Raw genomic sequence first — 8000 nt, 5'->3', positions numbered from 1 at the left:
TAAGTTAGACTATCGTTGGGCATATGTTGTGAATGCCAACAATACGCTAAGCATTCGTTGGTATAAGTTATCTATAAGTTATCGAAACGTTCTGTGTACGTTACTAATACGTTATGCATACGTCCAACTCATTATGAATACACCCAAAACTGAAAAAAACATCAATAGTTCAGCATACACCAGCGTTCTACATACATTTTGATACGTTGCCATACGCTGGCTAAAACGTCAAGGTGTGACAGGGCCCTTAACACGGGTATACACTTTAACCCAGATTTTGGCCAAGGCAGAAAACCCCCTTGGGGAGGGAGGCAAATAAAGTCACTACAACCTCCATCATGTGACCCTTCATCCTACTGTCAAGTTTGTATGAAATTTGATAGGTTATGACCAAATGTATCATGGTCAAGCAGATAGACACACAGACACCAAATTGGGTATTTTAGTACTATGCAGCGAAAGAGTAGTATATAGTATGATGAAGTTCTTCTACGTTTAAAGCCTTTGCGGAAGTTTACTCGCCCCAGCGAGTATTTAATTTGGATGAAATGGGGCTTTTTTGGATGAGGATAACGTCCTGTACTTTCATTTCCAAGGAAGAGTGGTATTCCCCTGGTTTTAAGGCATCAAAAGACCGCCTGACACTCCTTGACGGCAATGCTACAGGAGACTTTAAGTTAAAAGGAACATTACGAGGATCCCTGTCCTTTTTCCGCAGGAGTCTCTGGCTGTTATCCAGTTACCTATGCCCACAGATGTGACATGAAGTGGTCCATTTTGTTTCGTCGGGGGCCGGGCCCGAGTAATGAAGTGTCGGGACCTGGGACCTTCTCAAAAACTCTTGGAGCAGGTGTAATCCTGTTCCCAGGCCCCTTCTCATGTACTTACGCATCTACGAAGACACTTCATCATCTGTAAATGTACAATTTTTTTATTATTATTACTCCTGACTAATATTTATTTGTTTGCTCGTGTTCACTCATGATTTCAGGCGATTACAGTTAACATGGAGTCCCCGGAGGTAGTGCGTCTATCACGAAAATAGCACGTTCGGTCCATGTATCCTCATTAACACAATACTTTTTGAGACCTGTTCTGCATGAAATTGCTATTGTGCGAATCTCTCAGGAACCTATTCTTTGCGAAAACTGGGGTATTACTGTATAAATGTCCTAGTGGCTCACCAGACAGCTAGCTGTTTCTGCTGAGCTGAATGCTACCTTCTCTGATTCTGGAGAGCTGATTCATCTGATTTACTCATATGCAGTATACTTTTCATCCATGCCAACTTCTTTGCACTTTTACATCACAAACTTTACTCCATTTACTTGTCCAACCAATGGCAGTAGTGTAGGCATGGTTTTTTTGTAAATCTGGTTTCTAACCAATCACAACTCTCGGGCTTTTGGACTCCCTCCTCGAGGGACAGGTATTGAGGAAGGCTTTAATGGAAGTTGGACGACGCTTTTCTGCCTTGCAGCTGGCTATTTTACACCGTCGTAGAAATGACTCATGGACTTGAGTTTCACTGGAGTTAAACAAAAGTTCACTGGAGTTAAACTGCATTCGCAGCCCTATCTTCAGCAACGCATTTCCTCTCTTGATTCACGGAGTTTCGTCCCACGTATCAGTTTGTGACCCTTTCCTCCAGCAGCACTTTTGCTCTCTGCACCCACAGCTACATACTACATGTGGCGTTACTCTATCTTGAGTGAGTTTTCACTGCTTTCAACCATGGGACTACTGTCATTGACCCCTTTGGGTGAGCAGCTTATTTCCATTAGCACTGGCCATTTATGACACCAAAGTCACCAAGTGGATCATATTATTTTGTGGATACGACGCCGAATTGGCCCACTGGTGATATGCCATTTCTTGCTTCCTATTGAACTTGTGAGTGTTTGTACCCGCACTCAAGCTTAACTGCTGGTGGAACACCACTCAGGCTGGACGAAGTCATCAACCTTAGCGGTGAGTCGAGGTCGATACAGCATTTTCTATAAATGAATTGTCTGCTGTTCTCTCAAATACTGTAATATTTAAACACTGAAACAGCATTTTTTGAGCCAAATTAAAAACATAGTGTTAGATATAATAGAGATATATATGTACGAGGGTAAAATTATCTCTTATGTTAATGATTCCAATTATTTATTTTCATGTTCAACCAGACAAAGGAATATCGACATTTTGTAATGACTTTTTTTTCGAAAGTCAAGAAAGAAAATAATGTATTAAAACAAACATTAGAATGTCATTTTTTGTGTGTGATGCTAAGTAAATTTGTTTGACAATAAATATGGACAAACTCTGGAAAAATATAGACTCGATTAAATCCCTCATTTATATCAAGCCTTTATGGATGTATCTGTCAGAGGTGAGAGTGATGCACACACCTGCGGGGTTTCCTTCCAAACAGCTTGGTTTATGTAAGTTGTTTGTGGTGCCAAACCCAGCACGTTCTCTAATGATTGCAATCCAGGGTCATGAACAAATGTACAGGTCAGTTAACAGTCAAATGGATCTTTGTGAGTTGGTGTCGGTGACTTCTGAGTGGCGTTACAGTGCTCACATCAACAGCCAAACATTTTTGAAACTTTTATTTCAAATAAATAGATATGTAATCAAATGAGGAAATTCACCATTACGTACATACAATGTCCAACTCAAATTCCCGTGTTGAGTTATTTCCGCCGCCCAGTGTCCCAGTCTTCATGCAGACAACTCACGCATGTTCACCTCGTCCTACGGGGCTGCCGATCCTTTGATTCCCGTTGCAGTGTCCTCTCGTACGATGGCCAGTCCAGGTTGATTTAAAGAGCTCAAAAGAATTCTTTTCCGATACACAATCTTAATGAGTTTTAATCAACCTGATTACTATCGGCTCCACACGTGAACAACCACTCTGGACATTAACACCTCATTCGCTTAGAGTTAAATCGAGCACGGTGACGACGGAAACACACAGCTCGTCACATGTCACCCTTCTCTACACCTTCCTTTCACGGGTTTATATAGTATCACAGAACAACCTGTGCATTCCAGAAAATGCAATTCTAGTCCGTGGTGGAAGTTTTGCCCGAGAACGTTCCAACAACTTCAGAAATCTCACCAGGCAGTTTACTGTATAATACTGCCATCTACACTCAAAATTAGCTCATTGCATCAAGCAGTTTATAATCCAATTTACGATCTGTGCGAAACAAAACTTATAACATGTAACCATCAATTTCAATTGTTCATTTACAGGAATTTGCTTATGCTTATGAACAAATACACCGGCGTAGACAGGCTGAGGCAGACGAGGCAGTTGCCTTGTCGCTCATTTCCTGAAATATGATCTGGCCTGAGCCCTCTGGCCATCTGAGCTCCCATTTTGAGCATTGAAATTAGCCAAGAATAGGTTTCTGGGCATCAAAAATGCATTGGCTTCTGGGGGCCTTGTGTGGCCCCCAGACCCCTCGCCATAATGGCTTCGTGCCGTTGGTGCCCGCAATGCTGCGCTACGCGCACCGTCACATCAACCAAGTTCACCTCTTTTCGCCTCATCGCTTTTGGACCTCTGGCTGCGCCCCTGAAATATTACAACATCTAGCTTTTAACTGACAGTATCATTTCCAAAAGATGCAGACATTAAAACTACTGTAAGCGGAAAAAAATTGATGACACCAATGATATAACATTAACATGACAGACTTGGTAGCTAAGTACTGTATGGTTTGATGACAGTCTACTAAAGTACCTCTTTGCAAACAATGTTTGGTGTCACATGGCCTCTAACTCCAGGCCTAGGTTCAAGGGTCATGGTTGAGCGAGGCACTGAATGGATCAGGATGCAACAGGACAAAATGAATAGTACAGAGAGCAGGTTGGAGTGGGAGAGACGACTAACAGCTGAGATGAAGGACAAAATAGAGGGCGACATGGACAAAATAAGGGGGTGGAGAGGAAGCATGGGGTTGACAAGTTGTATGCAGAAGGAAACTCTTTGGAAGTTTTGAAAGAGGTGGGCTTGGTGGTTTGGGGGAGTTGGGGGGGGGGTTAGCGAGGGTAGAAAATATCATGGTTTTGGAAGGGTGCTGATCTGAGATGGTAGTGAACAGCTGTCTTGAATACCTGGAGGGGAGAATGAGATTGAAGGGAATGTGGAAGTTGGTTCCACAAGCAGGAAATAAGAGGAACAAATGAGTGGAGGTGAGCAGTGATCCTGGATTTGGGGAATTTCACAAGGGAATTGCTGTTTGACTGTGTGCACCCTGCAGAAACCTGTGGGGAACAGAGCACAAAAATAGTAGAGGGTGCAAGACCAAAAAGGAAGCCATACTGTTAGATACAATCAAGACAGAGAGACCATCAACTTGTCTGCGATGGGAAAGTGAGAGCCTCATCTACTCAGCTTCATCGTGGGAGATTCTGGTGACCTTGAAGGCCTTGGTTTCCATGATGTCAAGTAAAGCAAGGTGTGAGGCAGGGGTGCCAGCCCAGAGGGGAGAGCAGTACTCCATCAATCTGCTGATGAAGGCCTTCTCGGTGGACTAGAGTTCAGGTGTGCCAAAGAATGACCTTGAACAAAGGATGGAGGCTTGCCTTGGAAGTCAACTTAGAAATGTGGTTTTGCCAAAGAAAGATTTGCTGATAGTAGTGAGACCAAGGAGTTTGACTGAACTTCTTCAAAAGGATTGTAAAGAAAGTGTATGGGAGGGTTTGCCAGACAGTCCTGGGGGAGAGAGAGAGAGAGAGACATAAGAGAGAGAGAGACATAAGAGAGAGAGAGAGAGAGAGAGACATAAGAGAGAGAGAGAGAGAGAGACAGAGACATAAGAGAGAGAGAGAGACATAAGAGAGAGAGAGAGACAGAGAGAGAGAGAGAGAGAGAGAGAGAGAGAGAGAGACTGAGAGAGAGATACGAGAGAGAGACAGAGAGAGAGAGAGAGAGACATAAGAGAGAGAGAGAGAGAGAGAGAGAGAGAGAGAGAGAGAGAGAGAGAGAGAGAGAGAGAGAGAGAGAGAGAGAGAGACATAAGAGAGAGAGAGAGAGACAGAGAGAGAAGAGAGAGAGAGAGACATAAGAGAGAGAGAGAGAGAGAGAGAGAGAGAGAGAGAGAGAGAGAGAGAGAGAGAGAGAGAGAGACATAAGAGAGAGAGAGAGAGAGAGAGAGAGAGAGAGAGAGAGAGAGAGAGAGAGAGAGAGAGAGAGAGAGAGAGAGAGAGAGAGAGAGAGAGAGAGAGAGAGAGAGAGAGAGAGAGAGAGAGAGAGAGAGAGAGAGACATAAGAGAGAGAGAGAGAGAGAGACATAGAGAGAGAGAGAGAGACATAAGAGAGAGAGAGAGAGAGAGAGAGAGAGAGAGAGAGAGAGAGAGAGAGAGAGAGAGAGAGAGAGAGAGAGAGAGAGAGAGAGAGAGAGAGAGAGAGAGAGAGAGAGAGAGAGAGAGAGAGAGAGAGACATAAGAGAGAGAGAGAGAGAGAGAGAGAGAGAGAGAGAGACATAAGAGAGAGAGAGAGAGAGAGAGAGAGAGAGAGAGAGAGAGAGAGAGAGAGAGAGAGAGAGAGAGAGAGAGAGAGAGAGAGAGAGAGAGAGAGAGAGAGAGAGAGAGAGAGAGAGAGAGAGAGAGAGAGAGAGAGAGAGAGAGAGAGAGAGAGAGAGACATAAGAGAGAGAGAGAGAGAGAGAGAGAGAGAGAGAGAGAGAGAGAGAGAGAGAGAGAGAGAGAGAGAGAGAGAGAGAGAGAGAGAGAGAGAGAGAGAGAGAGAGAGAGAGAGAGAGAGAGAGAGAGAGAGAGAGAGAGAGAGAGAGAGAGAGAGAGAGAGAGAGAGAGAGAGAGAGAGAGAGAGAGAGAGAGAGAGAGAGAGAGAGAGAGAGAGAGAGAGAGAGAGAGAGAGAGAGAGACAGACAGACATAGGAGAGAGGAGAGAGAGAGAGACAGACATAGGAGAGAGGAGAGAGACAGACATAGGAGAGAGGAGAGAGACAGACATAGGAGAGAGGAGAGAGACAGACATAAGAGAGAGAGAGACAGAGACAGAGACAGAGACATACAGGAGGAGAGGAGAGGAGAGAACAGAATTTGTCTGGATTGAACAGTTGCATTGTCTTTTCAATACGGCATGTCTGGTGATGTTACTTTTCCAGAAGAAAACTCGCCCACAGTATTTTTACCGTTTTTATATGTAACATTTTGTCACAGTCGTTTCAAGTCATATCACTGTTTATTTTAAGAACAATAAATTTGGCAGTGTACACAGACCAATTGTAAATGTTGCCTTTTGCGAGACATTGGTTGGGAAGGCATGCTATTTTCTTTGCTCCACTAAATAATCTGTACAGCTGCTTTTTACAAAAATCAACAGGTCACATGGCTTAACCCAGCCCTGCCCAGAAGTGTATTTCACTAAATACTGAGCATCAGCTGCTCTTGCTGAGCGCAACATGCAGACTCTCTGAAGTTCCAGAAGCAGTTTCTTTGTTGGGCAGCCACCATCTGGAAAACAGAGGCCAAACAGGTCATGCAAAATAAATGATAATGAGGAGTACTTTGGACAGAACACGCCAATCTGGGTCAAAGCCGCTGCATTGTCACAGCGACAGTGCTGGATATTGCAAGTGGAAACTTGGAATATTATCAAATCCCATGCACTCGGTGTCTCACAACATGAAATCCAAGCAAAATCGACCAACCCAGTGTAACCTTTGTGGTGTGTGAAGAAAGTGCCTGGGCAATTTCCATACATTATTTTCAATGAAGCAGAGAATGAATCAGGAGAGAGAGGATGAATAATTTCACCTGGGGAAAATCCTTCAAAACATCACAGCTTACTTGTATTTGCTATCAACAACTTCTGAAGGATGGCATTTAGGGTACAAAACAACATGTGCAAAAGAGGTGGTTTGTGGACGTGGAGGGGGCAGAGAGGGGACATACAGTACACTCAAATATTTTCACGGATTAAAATTCCCCAAAACAAGCGGTTGAGTGTGAGGGGTGGACAGCTGGCGTGTCGGTCAGAAGGAACATACAACAGAATCAGGTGCAAAAACCATCTGGCATTCCCAGTTGTAGTTTACAGCGCAACCAAATTTTCTGGTCAATGCATTAACGTGTCACAGACGGAATGGCCACATGAAGCCACTTGTAAAACAGGGCTTCGACTAGAGCAAAAGGGCACGCCACAGAGATGAATAGCTTGGAGAAGAAAGCTGTCTGTGTCAATATAGAAGCCCTTTCCTGGAAGGTCACTCTTACAGTATTTGCTGCCATTTCATCTTGTCTTACTTCATAATTTAAAGGTAAATAATGAGATGCAGTACAGCAAGGGTAGCATGCATGAATGCAACATGTTTTATCACTGTTGCACTTAATTGTACACACCTCACAAGTTCACAAACTTGTGTGTGTGTGTGTGTGTGTGTGTGTGTGTATGTAGTAAATATATATATATATATATATATATATATATATATATATATATATATATATATATATATATATATATATATATTGTGACGTCCACGGGACTTGAACAGTCCCGCCAACGTAGAATGAGCCGAAACGATGGAGGCGATTTATTTGTTTATAACCCAAACATGGCGGTTCTAATCGCTCGACCGCAAACGGGACGAGGAAGGTGGCACGAGTCACTTTTCACTGAGTTGATGATGTTTATTTGTTTTTATTTTCACCAGAAATAACAAGACTCGGCAAGAAGAGGGATCCGGGGCGATTCGACGGGATGGTGTGGGATCGGGCGTGGGGAAAAACACAGACAATTCCAATGAATATAGAGATCTCAAACCTTCTAAGGCGCCAAGCACACACACACACACACACACACACACACACACACACACACACACACACACACACACACACACACACACACACACACACACACACACACACACACACACACAACGTAGCTATTTCTGGTGGTCAGGCTGGACCGTGGTGTGGACGCAACTATCCCTGGATCAGCGTCGGACGAGCTGGCCTTGCTCTCGTCAG

The sequence above is a fragment of the Eptatretus burgeri genome, chromosome 11, assembly GCF_056783735.1.
Source record: "Eptatretus burgeri isolate ZD-2024b chromosome 11, Ebu_testis_v1, whole genome shotgun sequence".
In the NCBI taxonomy this organism is placed as follows: Eukaryota; Metazoa; Chordata; class Myxini; order Myxiniformes; family Myxinidae; genus Eptatretus; species Eptatretus burgeri.
This window is presented reverse-complemented; position numbering follows the sequence as displayed.